The 19,849-nt window shown below is 38.7% G+C and overlaps 1 pseudogene; it reads right to left on the reverse strand.

The window, feature by feature from the left end:
• Positions 1–782: 782 nt before the first annotated feature.
• On the reverse strand, positions 783–1,151 carry LOC109456710 (large ribosomal subunit protein eL31; annotated as a pseudogene).
• Between the last annotated feature and the right edge of the window lie 18,698 nt (positions 1,152–19,849).

Below are 19,849 nucleotides of genomic sequence, written 5' to 3' on the forward strand. Positions count from 1 at the left end.
AGCTTTCCACACAGTATTTTGTCATGCAGATACATGTTTTCTATTTTCATATTCAATGTTACCAATAATTTGTATGGCCTCTGAGATTTTTGTCATGGCTAAGAATGAGCTTTCCATTCAAGCATAATATTGTCTCATTTTTTTATTTTTGGTATTTTTATGTTTTCACATGAAACCTGGGCAAGTACCTATGATTTCTGTGCTTCAGTTTTCACCTCTATAAAGTGGGGATACCATACTCTACACTCTCTCTTAAGGTGAAGCAGACAGTGAGTTTCTCCAGGCTCCAGTGACGTTCCTTCACTATAAACCCGGACACAGTAGCGTGTATAGCTATTGTTTATAGATGGCCGTCAGTAAAATATGAATTCTTTGAGAGAAAGGATTTTATTGTCTTTTTCTTTGCATACTCACTGCCTATAAACTTACATAGTGTATTTAGAGTAATTTTTTAAAAAATGAGGTATGATTTATATATAATAGAATTTACCCAAAAGATTGTAGTTTTAATGTAGTTCACTTTATCAAATTTCAGTTTGGTTTATGCTTTTTATGTCCTAAGAAATTTTTGCCTAACCCAAGGTCCTTTGTTTTCATCTAGATATTTTGTTATTTTCTCTCTTACATTCAGGTTTCTCTCTCTCGCTCTCTCTCTCTCTCTCTCTCTCTCTCTCTCTCCATGTATATATACATATATCTATATATATGTATATAATTTATTTATTTATTTATTTTGCAGTTTTATAACTTCTTCGACAGTCAGCAGTTAGTTCTCATCCACACTAACTGCTTGCAGATTTTTGCTTGCAGAAAGTGGCGGCGGGTACGTAGGTAACCAACGCACAGAGCTTATTTGGTGAGTCTTCATTGCCATCACTCTTTCTGCACAGCCGCACGCGGATGAGATGTGGGACACTCCTTATTCCTCTGGCCCAGACGGCTCTGTGGAGTCTGGCGTCCACGAGTGCATCTGGGGTTCCCATCTCCGTCACGGCAAATTCCCGCATGTCTGTGAGTGCCCGAGGGGCATGCTTCTTGAAACCCACTCCATGGGTACGCTTGTGAACGTTGACAGTGGATACTCTGGTCACTACCTTGCTGATGGCAGCACTGCCCTGCTGCTTCTCGCCACCCTTTGCTGCGGGAGCCATCAGAAGAGCGCATGGTATTGTGGGACAGGGAAAGCAGCTCCCTATATTTCAAGTTAATGTTGGTGTAAAAAAGACTGACGTTCAGTTTTCTTTTTTCATATTGTTATGCAATTATTACAGCACCATTTTCCAAAAGAAAAATCTTTCCGTAATGAATTACTTTAGCTATAGTAAATAAACTCTTTATCACTTGAATGTTTTATTTCAGCTTTTTGTTAAACATTTGAATACATTCAAACTGAATGACTTTAAAATGGAGATAAGTTGTTGGTTAACTAAAATCAATGTTTTCCACATTTTCTCATTGTCTTTTCAGTTATTTCAGTAGAACTATTTTCACATTTGGTAATGAGTCATAGCCTGCCAGTGAGATGTATGGAAAAAACGCACACTGAAATCAGAAAGACACTCAAATTCCCACTCTTCCACTGACTACCTGTCTGTGGGTTATTTATATAATAACCCTTAACCTCAGTTTATTTAATTATAAGATTTAGGTACTTTCTAGAGTTATGTGCAAGATTACTTAAAATGTCCAATGCGGAGACACTCATTAAGCATACATTCTCTATTAGACTTACGAACTTACAAGATTCTCACAACAGGGGCTCTGCCATGGCTAGTACTAGTTATGTTTTCTTTCTTTTTTTTCCCCCCATCAAGATCAGGCACTGACCCAGCCTACAATTTCCTCCCCTATTTAAAGAGACTATTAATGGAAATCTGCATTTTCTCCATTCTTACATTGTTTGGCTTTTGCCTGGGCCATAAGTGATATGGATGACTGATGTTACCTTGGTCTTCATCTACTTTATTGCTACTGGACATAGACTAAAGGTAAGAGAGATATCCTCAGACATAAGATAATCAAAGATCCCAGCCGAGATCCATTTGCAAAATCTTCACTTAACTTCCCAATAGGTTCTTGGAAAGTGTGACTTAAACAACCTATAATAAAACCCATTGTACCCTAGGTTAATTGCTATAAACAAGAGTTAAGTTCCTACAGCATATTTCTGGTCACAAAAACATCACCACACTTTTAAATAAAGACCCAAAACAACTCTAATATTAGACACTGAAATAAACATGAGCTATACAAATATTTAAGAATGATTAATACAAACAAGTAAGATCATTCTTTTCCAATCTGCTTATTCCAGTTCAGAGTCATGGAGGCCAGAGCCTCTCCTGGCAGCTCAGGGCACAGGCAGGACCCATCTGGACAGGACGTCCTTCCATCGCAGGGCCACTGACACACACCCACACTCCCTCAGGCGGGGACAATGCAGACACGCCTATGAGCCTGACATGCACATCTTTGGGACGTGGGAGGAAACCGGTATACCCAGAGACAGCCCACGCAGACAAGAGGAGAACATGCAAACTCCACACAGACAGTGGCCCCAGCCGGGAATCAATTTTTTTTTTTCTCATCAAAGTTGTAACAAAATGATGTTGAATGAAATGACGTTATTCAACAACCTACTCTATAGGGGTAGGATCATGTCAAAAAGAGCAAGAGTAGAGTTTTCGGGAAAAAGAAAAATCATGTTATAATATATTTTGCCAGATTCTCTTAGTGGTGCTCAAGATCTAAAGTTTCCACGTTATTGGGATAGAATCAGAAAGCAAGCAGCTAGAACTGGGACCTATCTCGAGGTAGATACTCTGGAAAAGAGAGTACTCGGGAGCCGAGCACATGCAAATTGACCATGTGTGAGAATTAACGGAGCTGTAAAACGTTGGGGCCCTGGCACGCTTGCTTGTCTGATCATAACACCTAGGAAGAGGTTGTGTGTTCTTTCTTACTTGAATGAAATTGACTGAAGTCTGTAAAAGAACCAGGCAAATCAGAACAGTGGCGGCCACAGGAATTTTATTTTACAAGGAGACTAAAGCCAGTGATGGTAAAATCTGAGCTTACTAGGCCTAGATGAGTTTATTTCACTTTCGAGTGGGAAGACAATCAGGGCTAATGAACACAGAGAAAGATGACTCAGAAGTTTCTAACCAGAAGGATTGTTATCCATTTGAGGGAGGCAAAATACTGGGCTGCTTCTTGATTCTCAGTGAAAGTATCTTATCCAAGCCGTCTCAAAAATTAGGGTTTATCATAAGAGAAAATGTATTTTAATTAATAATCAGGACTGCTATAAAAAACATGTTATAGCCAAATTTCCATGGAATTCAAGTTTGGGGAATCTAGTATAAATATTGAATGTGAAAAGTCCATATTGATTTTTAAGAGAGTGAAACATTCTCATGATTAAGTGTAATCCACAGTAATATCTATAAGAAGAAACGTATAGGGAGAAGACATTTGAAACTATTACTTAAAATAAACAATTACTACTTTAATTGAAAATGTTGACAATAGTTATAGATGAAAATGCACTTATAAGAAATAATACAAAGTGATACAAAGTGATTCCATGGCGCTACCGCCATGATAAGACCACTCAACAAAATGGAAACAGAAGGGAGCTTCCTCAAGCTGACAGAAGCCACTGCGGACACCAGCTGATATCATACTTAAGGTAAAAGACTGTTTACCCCTTCGACTGGGATCAGGTGTGCTCTCATCACTGTTACTCACAATAGTACAGGGAGCTCTAAATACTGCAATAAGGCAAAACAATAGAAATAAAATGCATCCAGGATGGGATAGAAGAAGTAAAACTACTCCTGTTAGCTAGTAACATGATTTTGCATTTAGGAAATCCTTAGAAACACACACACACACACAAACACACAACTAATAAATGAGTATGGCAAGGCTGCAGGATTCAAGATCAATATGTAAAAATCAATTGTAATTCTACACTACCAATGAACAATCTGAAAATGAAAAAAAAACAATTCTCTTTACAAGAGGATCAAATTGAGAAAAAAAACTTAGGAAAACATTTGACAAAAGGAGTACAAAACTTATGTTCTGTAAACTACAAAAATATTGTTGAAAGAAATTTGAAAAGACGTAAATAATTGGAGAAACGTCCCATGTTCATGGATTACAAGACTTAACATTGGTGTGATGGCAATATTCACCAAGCTGATCGTGACATTCAACACAATTCCCATCAGAATCCCAGCTGACTTCTTTACAGAAGGTGGTAAGCTGATTCTAAATTCATACAGAATCACAAGGGGCCCAGAATAGACAAGACAGTATTGAAAACTTAGAACAAAATGGAAGCACTCAAACTTTCTGGTTTCAAAATTACTCTAAAGCAACATTAATCAAGATGGGGAGGACCTGGCTCAAGGACAGACAGGTGTCTCAATGGAATAGAACTGACAATCCAGGTATAACCCACATAACTACGATCTGCTGATTTTCAACATAGGAACCAACACCACCCAACAGGGAAAGAATCATCTTTCCAACAAATGGTGGTGATCTTGGATTAATCGTTTTGTTATTTTTTTTTTTCTTTTTAGCTCTGACAACAAAAGCACACATGACAAAAAGAAAAAAAAAAAGATAAACTGGACTACATCAAAATTAAAAACTTTTGTTCCACAAAGGACACCATTAAGAAAATGAAAACCACAGATGGGAGAAAATATTTGAAAATCATATCTCTGATAAAGGACATGTATCCAGAATACGTTAAAAAATAAAATAAAAGTTCCAACTCAACAATAAAAGATAAATAATTCAAATATAAAAAGGGGACAGAATTTGAATAGGCCCTTTTCCAAAGGAGAAATGTGGACAAGCATATGAAAACATTATTAGTCATTAGAAATATGAATCCAAACAACAGAGATAATACTTTACACCCACTAGGATGATTATAACATAAAAGATAGAAAATCACACAGGTGGATGAGGATGTGAAAAAATTACAACCCTGATGTACTGTTGGTGAAAATGTAAAACAGCACAACTCATTTGGAAAATAGTTTGGAAATTCCACAAAAGTTAAATACATAGTTAATGTATGACCCAGAAATTCCACTACCAGATATATATCAAAGAGAACTGAAAATGTGTTCACACAAAAAGTTGTACACGAATGTTCACAGCAACATTTTTCTGAATAACCCAAAAAAGTGAAAACCCAAATGTCCATCAACTGATGAGTGGATCAACAAAGTGTCGTCTACCCGCGTACACATTATCAGCCATGAGAAGAAATCAAGTACTGTTACATTCGACAACATCGTGCAACATGCTAAGTGACAGAATTCAGACACAAAAGGCCACATATTGGATGATCCCATTTGTATGAAATCTCTAGAATAAGCACATCAACAGAAAAGTAAGCTGATTAGAGGATGCCAGGGGCAGGGAAGTGAGAAGAATGGGGATTGACTACTAGTGGGCCTGGGGTTTCTTTTCAGAGCGATAGCAATGTTCTAAAATGGACTGCGGTGACAGTGAATTATTGAACTCTGAGTTTATTAAAGAAAACTGAATTGCACACTTCAAAAGGGTATGTTTTTGTTAAGTGAATTACATCTTGATAAAGCTGTTGTTTTAAAAAATTAAGTTATGGAATAGTTCAGTTGAACATACTAGCACAAGAAGATATATTTTTAATACATGTGATTTTAAATATTTTCTTCACTCTCTGTACTATTTACATATACAACAGACATCTGTAACATTTCTTATATTCTACTGGTTGAAAAACACTAATTTAGTCTGCTGTATAACAAACCAAACTAGGGAAATTATCTAGCAATCATCTTAATAATATTATGCGGAAATAGCTTTTACTACAAATGGCCCGATAATTGAAGCTTATTTTTGTCTATAAACATAAGAATAATAATTTCACTTTTCGACTTGATCTAACATCTGTGTTTAATGCATTTTCATAAAATTCTATAAATTGATGAATTAAATAAGATGACAAAACATGATTCTATTGAAGGGAGAAAAGCTCTTTTGTTTTCAGTGTTAACATTTTAATATGTTCGGAGCTATGCATGCATCACATACACATAGAAATTCCTCTATGAATATAAGCTTACCAAAGGGTGTGGGTTTGTGTTATCCCTATGCCCACTAAGATACTATAAAAGTTACAGACACTCATATCTATGAAAAGTTCAATTTCATAAAAGTTGCACGGATTTTGATGGCATTAGATTTGGTTCTGTTTTCTTCCTCTTTTAATTGTACATAATCATAAACCTTGGCTTAATAGCAGCTTCAACATGTACTACTTTTTCTCTTATTAGGCAAGATAGGCTTAGAAGTCATGAAATATTATAAATTTGATACAAATGCAGCAAACGTGTGACAGCCTGATAAAGAGGTGGAAGGCCAAGGTGAGAATGACCACTGAGGACAATTAACTGCATCTGTGGGTGGCAGGAAGAAGTGACTTGCTTCTGATGCCTTGTGGCCATTACTGGCTTTAACATCTATAGGGATTCAAAGCACAAGTAGATCCGGAAAAACCTTATCATTGCTCAGTTATATATTATGCTTATAATGTGTTAGTGGCTGAAACTACCAACGAGCTTTCTAATAGAATCACATTCTGAGTTTTTCTTCGTCACTTAATGTTTATATTACAAAATATAGATCTAGGTAGAACGAGAAAAGATATACTAATGAGATTTTTTATTTGTGTGTGTTGGTGCTGCTGCAAAGGCCAGTTTAGTGCAGCTGGGTACAGCTGATGGATGACGCTACGACAGCCCACCTTCCCGTTTTGCACATTTGGCCACTTATTGCACATCAGCTGATTCCGTTAGCCTGACCTGCGTAAGCAGTGGATGTAACTCCTTAGTCTAAACATTCTCCACCATCGGCCTTCACTTGGCACTATAAATTGAATTAATTGCTGTCATTGAAACCATCTGTAAACATGGTTATTAAAGCATTTTTATTACTTTCTAGCTAGAGCCCAGAAAACGTGACAAACTTTGGATCAGTATTCCATACATATTTGGGGCATGCCTGCCCACAAAATGTCCCTGCTGAAGGAGTGGAATCACCTGCCAAAGTCCCTGATCCTACCTCCCTGCCCACGTGCAGCCAGGTATTCTCCGGATCCAGGTTCAGTCAGTCAGATGCATCTGAGATGCTGAAGGATAGTGAGCAGCTGAGCTCATACGCTGAAGACAGGAGGGCCAAGGTTGCCATTTTATGGAAAGCCATAATGGGCCATATCCAAAGAGACGAGGGAGAGTAAGAAGCAACTCGCACAGAGGGAAAAATGAAACAGATGACAGAGAGGCATGAATGGCATGGAAGACACATGCTGATTTGAGAAATGGGAATGGGGACCATGCAGCCCTGGTTCCTGGTGGCTTTGTCCAATGAAGTAACCTGTACTTATGGTTCTGATATTTCTAGAGACTCCTCTATATCCTTTATTTAAGATATCTTCAGGTGGGTTTCTATTCCTTGCAACTCAGAGCCATTATCCAGAATGGTCAGCAAAATAGCCCATTAATTATGAAAGTTCCAGAAAGCCCTGCTGTTCAAAAAAATTATATAATTTCTGTTTTCTGCTTTTCCCCTGGAACACTGCAACAGAAACTTTTTATCTCAGTGGGGGAAACCTCTTCTCTGTCTTCAGAATTCAAGCAATAACAATTCTGTGGGGTAATGATTGTTCTAGATGCATTGTACCATGTACATTAATCCATTGCTTTGGTAGCACTCTCCAAAAAACAGTGCGGGTGCTGAGAGCACAGAATGAACAAATTAATTAGCCAGACTGCAAAATCAAACGAATCTCACAGTGGTGACCTCCGTACAGCAGAATAAAGAGAGGCATTCACGTAGTAAGTGTGCTTGACGTAAAACCAAGCTTAAATGAGGCTAAGTGTTCTCATTATTTATCCCGGACAGTCTGGTTCAGGCCTGCAAGAAACTCCTGCCCAGAGACACTGATCTTGAGGGTCTGGTCAATAGAAAACCATTGGTCTCTGACCAAAAGGCAGTCTGCCCATTAACGATCCAAGAGAAAACACTGCTGAGAACATAAGTGCCCTAATTTCTTCTCCTACGTAAATTATCTCCTGGTACTAAGTTCAGCGTCAGAACAGGAGGGAGGCAGTTATGTTAGTCACTTCTAGTCACAAACAATCCAGTTAAATAAATGTACATAGAAAAAAAAAAAAGATCACACAGACCCTGGTGTTCTTCATGGTACCGGGGGCAAAAATGGGACCAAGCTCCTGAAAGACCAAAGAGTCTTACCTGGGCTGTTGTTGGCACAGCCAGGAAATGACACACTTCCATCAATCTCATCTTTACTGCCGCACACTGGCCACATGCCCCCTGCTGAATTCCAAGATTCTGGGGAAGCCCCACCTCCAACATGCTCCATTTCTTTGGTCAGTTCCCTAAAAACAGGCTCTAAGCTGCAAGTGACGTAATGAGTTCACAGAGCAACAACACTTGTGAGCAAATGAGGGCTGGAGGACGAGGTTCAGGAACAGGCTGAACTGCGATTCTCGTGCAACCCTGGTCCCACAGGGCCCTCTGGGGTTGGGAGGGTCTTCCAGAGCTCTTCTAAGTTCAGGCAGAGGACCAGGCCTTTGTACCCCCACACCAACCACATATTGGGTGTGAACTGACCCTGGAGAGAGGTCAGAACCTGCAGCCAGCAGCTGTCAGCTGAGGGTGATGCTTGGAGAGGCACACAGCTGAGCCCTGGCAGCCGACAGTCCTGCTACCCGGGCAGTGAGTGCCCCAGCGCTCGGGAGGGCTCAGGTCACACCCGCGGCGGCAGCTACAGTCTTCCTTTGTGCAGCGGGGCTGAACTTGCTTCTGGGCGAGAGCACCCTGCCTGGGACTGCTTTCCCAGCATTGGCACGGCTGCCTTTCCTAGGGGACATACCGGCAGGAAGAAGGTGGGGGTGCATTTCAGCCCTGGCTGCCAGCTCCTCCTAAGGCTGCAGCTTAGACTCCATCTCCCTCCCCGACTTCCCAATCTGCATTTCCCTCATGTCCTGTACTTCACTGTCCCAGGTGTCTTATCCAGAGGGGCGACACAGAACCTCCTCCCTGGAGGGTTTGAGACCACGCTTCTCAGGCTGTGGCTGCTGCCCTTGTCCACTGACCATTAAAATTGGTCAAATGCATTGCAGCTTTGTTTACGGTGGCCAAGACATGGAAACAACCAAAATGTCCTTCGATAGATGAATGGATAAAGAAGTGGTGGTACATATACACAATGGAATACTATTCGGCGGTAAGAAAAGATGATATAGGAACATTTGTGACAACATGGATGGATCTTGAGAGTGTAATGCTGAGCGAAATAAGTCAGACAGAAAGAGCAGAGAACCATGTGATTTCGGGTAGTGAACACACAATGGGATTTATAGATGATGTAATACAGAATTGTACACCTGAAATCTATGTAATTTTACTAACAATTGTCACCCCAATAAATTAAAAAAGTAAATTATATATAAAAAAATGATGGTCAACTGGGTGCCAAGAGACACGCATGGGGTCACCCAAGTGCCAAACTCATTCTTCCCTACGCCCATGGTGTCACAGCAGCCCTGCTTCCTCTGTGATCAGCGTCAATTACCCCTACAAGTGTGCTGATTGCTTTCTTTCCCTGCTCGTCTCTTGTATAAAAGTGATAGAAATAGATGTCCTTTTCTTATTCCCAGTCTTAGTATTTCATCATTGAAATATGATATTAGCCTTTATCAGGTGGTAGTTTTCTTCTATCTCTAGTTTATCGAAAACTGCTCTCAAAAATGGATGTTGAGTTTGTGAAGTAATTTGTGGGTGCCTATTGAGATGATCATATCATTCTGTCCTTTGTTTTATGATTGTGGTAAATTATACTGATTGATTTTCAAATGTTAAACCCACTAGGCAGTCCTAGGGTAAACCCCACTTGGCCATCATATACATTTTCTTTATTACATACATACTTCCTAATATATTAAAGATTTTTACATGTTTATTCTTAAGGGTTATTAGTCTGTAGCTTTCTTGTCATTTTATGTCTTGTTTTGTGTAAAAAAAATAATAATAATTCTTCAAAGATCTCTCTCCCTCATTCAATTCAAAAAAATTCTTTAGAAGAAAGGCCTTTTTCCCCCCCACTCATGGGAGCACATCCAAAAGAAATCATTTCACAGACATGTTAGCCCTAAATGTTTTGTTCTAACAAATTTAGAGTTTAAAACTATCTAGATTTTATGTTTATAATTTAGAAGTGGGAAAACAAAAATGGGGGGATACTGACCCTTCCTTAATAAAAATGATTTTTTAAAATTAAGTATTTAAGATATCTGTTTACTATGTGTTTCACACATATATATTCTCTTCAGATTGCCCAGTTGAGACTGACATCCTGTGAAAGAAAATAATACCAGCTCTTGTGTGCACGATACCACACAATAATACCAGAGAGTCAGACCCTTGTGACTCGTAAGAAGTCTAGGGAAGCATCTAAATTGCTTTCTCCCCAAACTGACCCTGTACCTTTTACCCGTCTTTGATTCCCCGTTACTGCAGCCCTGAGTGGCAGACAGTGAGTAGGAGTGTCGGGCAGTGCAGTGGCGGCCAGGCGTGCTGGACGCTGAGCACGATGGTACCCTGCTCTGAAGTGCATCACGTGGCCGTCTGAACAGCAGGGACACCATTGCAAGTCTTCCTGGAGCAACACCTTCTTGAATTTGAAAAAGGCCCTTTTTAGGGAGCTGTGACACTCATACTAGATAAGGCTATCATAACTGTAAACATGGCATACTCTAGAGGGCTGACAATACTTTTTAAAAATCCAATTACATGCTTTTACTTGCCTGTTAGTACAAACAGAAAAATAACAAGCCAACCTGCTTCATCCCCACTGCGATTTCCTCTGGGCTAATTACAGTGCACTCTGCTGACAGCGAATCATTCAACTCCAGGCAATTCACAGATTTAAAGGGACACACACCCAATCAATGCCCAGCTGTCAGTAAATGGTATTGTGTTTGGAAATGGGCACAATAAAGCTCCTCATTAACTTGAATGCTGGAAAGTTCCTGGGACAAAACGGGACTAACGAATTTACTGCCATGGATTTATAGACTGGACTACATCACTCTGCATAAAGAATTGATACGTTAAGTGATCAATGAATCTCCACGACACATGGCATAATCGATATGAATTTTGGGCAGAGATAGAAACACATTAATAACGCACATTTTATGTGCAGGTCTGTTTCTAAAGGTTAAGGGCTCTATAAATCACGCAAGGGCCAGGTTAGAATGAGAATGCAAATAAAGAAATTGCTTTAGTAAATGTAGTATTTAAATTTAAAACTAGAAAAAAGTTAACATCATTCTAGGTGGCTCGAAAAAGATTTCAAATATTTGTGAGGTATTTATTTCATGGTAGGGTCTCAGCGGATGCTGTTGGTTGCTTTGTTCTGGAGTCATTCTGCTTGTCATTTGATTAGTAATTCTGAGTAATTACAAAGAAACGTATTTCTGTGTCTAGGTTACCCAGAAATATTTTCAGGGGAAAAAAAAAATCTTAGCCACACCGTAGGCTGACTGTTAGGACACCGTGTTTCCATCATGGAGCAGGTCTGTTTAGGGCTTTCATTTTCACTATTGAGGGTCGACATTTATAGATATGCCCATACGCATCAACATAAAACGTGTGCACTCTGTGCTTATGCCAGATGGCAATCTCAATCTCACAACTCTTTTCCAAGCCTGGATCTGAGCCTAATGGGATCTGCTGCCTAGGAGTTGCTTTGCACTTGAAATGTCGTCCTTACATGAGGCCACATCTTCATAAAGGTGCAAATTCAAACCGTGTTGTTTGGTGTTACTTGGAGATCTGCTTGTACTGAACGGGCTTGACATTACGACTCTTGCTTACAGTGAGTGATAGTATGTGATGCCCACGAAGAGTAGTATGGAGAGACAAGCAGAAAACGGGAAGAGAATTAAGACTCCAGAAATAGTCTCACACACGTATACATTCAACTTACTCTTAACAAAGATGACAAGACAATTCAATGGGAAAAGAAAACCTCTACTTACAAATGATTCTAGAACAAGAGGATATTCATGTGACAAGAAAGAGCCCCCAATGCTTGTCTAATTTTATACACAAAAATTGTTTGGACGTTAATCATAGCCGCAAATGTCAACCTCAGGTCCACACAGCTTTCCAAAAGAAAACGATTCTTGAACAGGACACAAAGCACAAAGAGTAGAAGAAAAGTTGATAAACTGGACAGCGTCAAAATGACAATCAATATTAAAATTAAAAATGTGTACCATTTAGAAAAAGAGAAGACAAACCATACACTGAGGGAAAACATTTTCAATACATTTATGCGACAAGGGATTCAGTGCCGCCGAGGGACAGAAAACAGGTAGGATGGGGCTAGTCACTCCTTCCTCAATCTTACACGGTCCCTCTGGCACTTCCTGATCTGGCCCTAAGGGGAGCCAGCTGGCAAAGTTGAGGCGTGGTCTCAGAGTCCCAGCAGCAAAGTCCTACTGAAGCATCAAAGGATGGGTCTGAAGCTGAGACCACAGCTGAGTATGCAGCACAGACATCCATAAAATAATGGGGCATCCTAAATGTGATGGCATCTTAGGTTCAGGGAAAAAGCTGAATATAATTATATACTGCGTTACGATACTTACATCATAAACTGGATATAATTATATTCTTGTTTTTCCTACAGTGTGTGAACATAATCTGTTAAAAAATAATTAGAAATGAGGAAAACACTCCATTATGGTTTAAAAATACTCAATATGATATAAAATCTGCCCTCCACTTCAGAAACTGAATATGTTTTCCTGAGGTCACGGGACCTTGTGTGACGTAAGACAGTCAGTTCATGAGCTGGTTGTTTTTCTAAACCAAGAAACAAGGCCCAAAGTGTCACTTTTGACTGAATAACAACCATTATCAATGCCCAGCCTTCTCTTGTTACTTACTTCCCATTCATTTCCCCTTTTCCTGTACTTATACTTTCTCCTCAGAAATGGAACAGGGGATGCACCAAAAGACTATCTTTGGGCCCCACAGGCTGTGGGTCAGTTTTTGGTTTTGTTTTCACCAAACCACCTAATGTCTTCCTTGTCCCAGTAAAAACACTGCCAGAATTCTAACAGATAACTAACCTCCCCCCAAGCAAATATAACTGTGAAACATCAAAACTAGGCATGACGAAAGGTTATAAACACTGTTAGCTGAACATTTCAATCTGTCAATAAAAACAAATAATTATTAAAAAACTGCTGGGGAAAAGCCAAGATGTACCAAGCCTGTTTTCCACCCTCTCGTGCTATTCTGGTCTATGTGCACCCATGTGCCTCACTCACTCTGGTTTTGGCAGCTGATTCACAGAGCTGTAGAAACATTGCAGATAATCCAGAAGCTAATGATGAAAGTATTGATCAGAGATCCAAGGGCAAAGATGCTTAAAAATACTGATTGGAAAGATAATTGATGATGAAAATCAGACAACCCAAGACACAACAGAGAATGGTATGGATGTTATCAGCAGAAAAGCACTGGAAGACCAAGCTGACTAAACTCCCCAGTTATTTAGCAATAAAATGCTCCTCTTTGTTCCCAACAGCCACATAAACATGTAAATGTAAGCTGAAAACACAAATGTAAGTGCCATCTATTCACATACAGCAAGCATGCCTCCTTCCTCCCTAATAAGGGAGGTGGCGTTAGAAATTTCATCCATTTTTAATGTACTTTACTAACAAGAAGACTGCAATCAAGATGGAGAAATGATTTGACGTGAAAAGCCTCCATTTCCACTGCAAACATTTAATGTAACTGGTAAATAAAGTACGTTTTTTCAAAATATGTAAATACAGATTTAAATTAAAAACCATACTATGAAACATCTAGCTGCCAGAGAAAAGTTCCCCACAGCAAGAGAAATGGAATGAGATGGATGCTACCGTGCCAGGTTGTCAGGTCTTCCTATGTATGTGAGCCTGGAAATGAAACCCATGCATCTTATGGCCACAGGAAGAGACAGAAGTGCGTTTTCTGCATAAATGATCCCCAGGACCTGAATGGAAATAGGCATCCGTGAGAACGCGGACGCCCTAGCCTCACCAGTCCATGTGCGGAAGGTACTACCTATAGGCTCGGTGCCTAATATAAAACCTGTAAGACACTCACGGATACTTAAAAATGAATAAATAAATAAACAAATAAACAAATAAATAAGGGAATTAAAATGTGTATTTATTTTTATTTTCTTTCCATCCATAAAATGCACTAAAGTTCCTGGGAGTGAGTGAGTGAGAGTGCGTGTGTGTATCCTTCATTGTCACTGTGTCATAAGGCACAGAATCATAAGAACAAAGAAAATTCAAATGAAGGTAATAGATAAGTTAATTAGTTAATTTGTATAATAATTTGGGAAGCAGAAGGAAAACAAAAGAATTCCAAACTCCTTGTGGGACAGGGTGACAACCTCCTTTGTACAAGTTCCCAAAAACACTCGGGAATTTGCATCGCCAGTTTCCGCTCTTCCTATTCCCAAACAAATCTTGGAGGAATCTAAAAGTATGTCTACATCATGAATGTTTAGAATCACAGCACCCTCAATTCCTGAAGGCTGAAATCAGGCAGGAGACTGGAAGATGGTCCCCTTCGGCATCTTACCAACCCAAGGAATGAACCTAAGATAATACATGTTTAAAGTCTTCAAGAAAATGGCTCAGCCAGCACATCCTACATAGTAGACACGCTAATGGGCAAAGCTAAATCTCCCACAGAATTCCAAAGAATGTGCATGTGCCCCAGTGCAAACCTGAGGGGACAAAGGAGCATTGGCAGATACCTGAGGAATACCTCTAACACTGAAAGAGAAAACAGACAAACAGAAAACCTACACCAGGAAGAAAAATGCATAACAAAAAAAGATAGAGGAAAATTGCAAATACTACAATCAAAGTACTTATAGAATAAAAGGATGCAGCCACGAATCAAGAAGATGTTTCAATGTTTCACATTTAAGTAGAACAGCAAACATGATTGAGAAAACTGTATGATACAATGAAGTATACACAGAACACATCAAGGAAACGCCCCAAACAAGGCTACTGACATAGTTAAGAATGTGCCCTTGTGGGTAAACAAGAGAGTTGTGAACACAGACGTTATTTTGAAAAGTTTACATTGCTGAGGGGCTACCAAGAATAGTCTAAAAACGATGGTTGTTCACACAGACTCCATGGCCCACTGTTATGCTGTAGTTGTGACTGCATCTATAAATTATGTTGTTTACTCTTAACTTCACATGACTGCAATAATTTGAGTATCTGAAAATGTGCCACAAACACACACTTCTGAGAACTTCCAGTGTGAACTGAGGTTTCTCATTACCTACCACAGAGCATCCTAATTCCTTAACTGTCTTTCCCAGTATTCCATGTCTTGTTCCCTGCATAAATCGTGTGCCTTAATCCCAGCTTCCACCTACCTTGTTCGTGGTAGACTCACTGAGTTACTGGTCCTTACTCATCTTTAGTATTAGCCCCATGTTACCAAGTAAAATATTTTTATGTAACTTAAATATTTATTTTGTATACATGAATAAATGAATGACTTGTATCAGTTTAACATAATGCAAGTCCTTAAGTTTCTGTTGCCTGCTGTGTAAAGAGTTGATTAAAGACAATGCTCCAAAATAGCAAACGGGCCAAGAAATCTCTACTCTGTGCAAGACATTATCTCTGTCACCCATGTTCCATCAGTTCATCTGTGGGACGGTCAGAGTGTTAACTTTTGTGGTTGTGAATGGAGTCGAGCAATAGGGAACTTAATGAAGGTCTAGGGGTATGAACCCGTGTTTCTAATGAGGACTGTCACTAAGGAAATTTAATAGATAAGCCTTTAAGCTTAAAATACTGACTCATGCATCAAAGAAAACAAAAGTGAAAAGCTAAGGGGGCAGCCTGATGGCTCAGTTGGTTAGAGCACCTGTTCTGAACCAACAGGGTTGTTGGTTCGATTGCTACATGGGTCAGTGAGCTGCACCCTCCACAACTAGATTGAAGACAACGAGCTGCCACCCAGCTTCCAGAGGGGCAGCCTGATGGCTCAGTTGGTTAGAGCACGAGCTCTTAACAACAAGGTTGCTGATTCGATTCCCACATGGGATGGTGGGCTGTGCCCCCTGCAACTAAAGATTAAAAACAGCGACTGGAGCTGCACCCTCCACAACTAGATTGAAGTCCAACGACTTAGAACTGATGGGCCCTGGAGAAATACACTGTTCTCCAATTAAAAATAAATAAATAAATAAAATTTTAAAAAAGTGAAAAGCTAAGGATTGTGCTAGAACACGGAATTGGAGTACATTAATACTTTTTTAATGTAAGTGAATAGGATACATATCATTAAAGCTGTTTTCCTTTAAAACAATTGAAAACCTCATTTGTATCATGGAATGATCACTTTTGAAACTCTGGACAGTGGAAGTCATTTGGAATAAAATTCTGTTAAAATTGATTTCACTCATCTTTCGGACTAGGGGGAAAGGTGCTATCTAAAATGATGCCTAAAATCCAACCTATGAAGATTAGATATATTCAGTTGTCTGAAAAGTGAGGGCATCATGAAAATGGAAATTGTGAGTATCTTACCCCCTTAGGAATTTTGATGCTATCAAGTTTTGTTGAAATAAACAGATTTATTCCAAGTATTTAAATATATTCATTAAAGTGCTCAGTAGGATAAAAAAGATACTGCGTCTCTCCTGTGGTTTCTGTTTTCTCTAAATGTTAATACTTATCACAGTTTATACCCTGCCTACCATAAATATTAAGGTTTTCAATCACACCCTGGAATGTCACCTATCAGTGGGTCCAAGCATTCTTATTGTTTTTAGCAGAATGTGGCTCCGTCCTTATCTTTTGAGTGCTTTTATCAGTGTTATAATAATGCATTATACGTTATAAAAATAATGACCGATTAGCAGCTCCTGTGCAACGCATCGGGTTAAGCACTTCACCCACATGTGCCACGTGTACCTTTCAACAGCTGTACTCTTCACATCCTGCCTTAGCGGATGCTCTGGCTCCCTTATGCTGCTCTCACAAGTCACCGTGAACTTAGTGGACAGTTCTGAAGGTCACAAGTCTGAAACAAGCCTCACTGGGCTAAAACCAAGGTGTAGGCAGGGCTGTTTCTTTCTGAAAGAAACTGTTTCCTTGCCTTTTCCAGCATCTAGAGGTCACCCACTGTCCTTGACTCGTGGCCCTTCCTCCAGTATCAGACAGGAACCTCACAGATCACAGGTTCTGGGGGACAAGAGCATAGACATTTCAGGGGAGCCTCATTCTGGCTGTCACAGCAGATGGGGAAAATCTTCTTAACTAGCTCTAAGTCCAATGGCAAGTAAATGGTCATGCCAGGAATTAAACCCAGCTGTCTGACCTTATAAATCCCCCTCTATATTATCTCAAAAAATGGCTGACTGATACTGTTTTATCCAGTTGGGGAAATGAAGTAATCCAACATGTGCCTGAATGAGCAATTGAAATTGAGAAAAAAATTTAACGTCTTTGCATAGTTACTCAATGTTCAGAAAAATTAAGTGACTTGACTGTCATGGTTTACACTTTTCATCCAGTTATTAGTGCAATATACAACATCATTGTAAGGGTTCCTTCTGCCTTTCCTTCTTATTTATACATCTTTAGTTCCCAAAGTGCAGCATGTGCCTTTGTGGAGGAAATACATGAAGTGAGCTCTGAAGTAAAGTTAGCTGGCACTGACCAGATGGATTGACCTAGTACAAATTTGCTGGAATTGTAACATTTTTCTCTGTATGTTCTCAATCTTAATACCTTTTATATTATAGTAATCTACCATGCCTTTTGGGTGTCGTATTAAGTGGTATGTATACACATTATAGTAATAGTATGTATTAATTAGTATGCTAATTAGAATACTATAGTAATAGTATGTATACATACTGTATATGTTAGTATGCTATTAGTATAAAAATATATATTTGTTTGGCAAGATGCAAAGTAGATGGAGGAACCATAATTGATTTAACAATGAAGAATCAACTATACTCAACTATTTGCTATGGAGGGTATTACTTCCACAAAAGCTCCAAAAGACATGGGACTTGGAATGACCACACATGGAGAGGATAAGGCTGTAGCCAAAATGGTGGCCAACTGTGTGAAATGCTGCAGGAAATACAAGGAGAAAAAAAACCCAGGATTTTCAAACTCGACATCCTGCAATGGATGGCAATGTGTATAAGAAGACAGAACTACAGATAAGACCGGGTATTATATTATATTATATTATATTGTATTGTATTGTATTGTATTGTATTGTATTGTATTGTATTATGACCTGGTCTTATATTATAGTAAAATAATACCAGGTCTTATATTAATTTTTGCTCCAAAAGACGCATTAGAGCTGATTGTCTGGCTAGGTCTTATTTCAGGGAAACAAGGTAGTAATGATTCCTGAATTGTGGGATATAGTTGATTTTCACTTTTTCCTCCATGCTTCTCTGAGTTGGTCTGATTTTTATAAGCATAATGTATTTTATAATCAAATGCAGAAATAAAACTACTATCATTTTGGAAATAGATCACTAGGTAAAGTGGCTGTCAGGAATTATGGTCCAAAGAAAATAACTATTCTTAACTGTTGTGTATCTCAAATTTCATAAATGAAAAAACAAGCCATATTCATGTGCTCTTGAAGGCTGGTCAATAGCCAAATGCAAAGGTTACTAGATCCAAGATTCTGAAGCACCATGGCAAATTGTGGTGTGTTTACTGAAGAGTTCTTGTGGTACTGAGTTAAATTATATAATATGCATAGTCTCAAGCTATAGCTTTGTTTATATTTCCTCTAAAGATATGCTCTCAAGTAATAAAATATATTTACAGTTATATTTGCCAACTTGATCTTTATAAAGAAGTTTATTTTTCTTCCTAAAATGCATTAGAGACTATCGATATGTAAAGGTAACTTTTATTCAGCTTATGTGGGTATTACATGATGTAATAAATTCTGTATTCTTTTCACAGAGGAGTTTGAATTCTATAAGTTGTTTACTTTGTGGTAAGATTTATTAAGTTATGCAAGTGAATATAAGCTTTACTATAGCATTTTTGATGACAAATCATATAAAAAATTGTATTATTTCTATGATTTTTATTTTCATACAATGAGGAATTTAATTGGAAATCTGTTCATGGACTTTATTTCATTCCTGAGACTACATTAACCACTGGAATGAGGATAAGATATATGATTTTAATTTAATTTTCTGAGATTTTGATTGAGAATGCTTTGTAACTGTTACATGACATACATCTGATGATAATTTGCTACTCCCATTCCATTTAGTAAAGAGCCCAAGACATATGGTTTCTACCGTGGTTCCCCAAAATAAGACCAAACTGGAAAATAAGCCCTAGCATGATTTTTCAGGATGACATCTCCTGAACATAAGCCCTACTGCGTCTTTTGGAGCAAAAATTAATATAAGACCCAATCTTATTTTCGGGGAAACACGGTATGTGCTAGTCGGACTGACATGCTCTTTTATCCTCTTCTTTAGAACTCAAGACAAATACACAGAAATTCGAGACTCTGGGTATCTCTGTCCTTATATGACACAGGGCCCACTCTTATTTTTAAAATTTTAAGTCAGTCTTAGAAGATAGGTTTCCAAACAATGATAAACCTAGAAACAATCACATCA

This window comes from Rhinolophus sinicus, linkage group LG10 (assembly GCF_036562045.2).
Source record: "Rhinolophus sinicus isolate RSC01 linkage group LG10, ASM3656204v1, whole genome shotgun sequence".
In the NCBI taxonomy this organism is placed as follows: domain Eukaryota; kingdom Metazoa; phylum Chordata; class Mammalia; order Chiroptera; family Rhinolophidae; genus Rhinolophus; species Rhinolophus sinicus.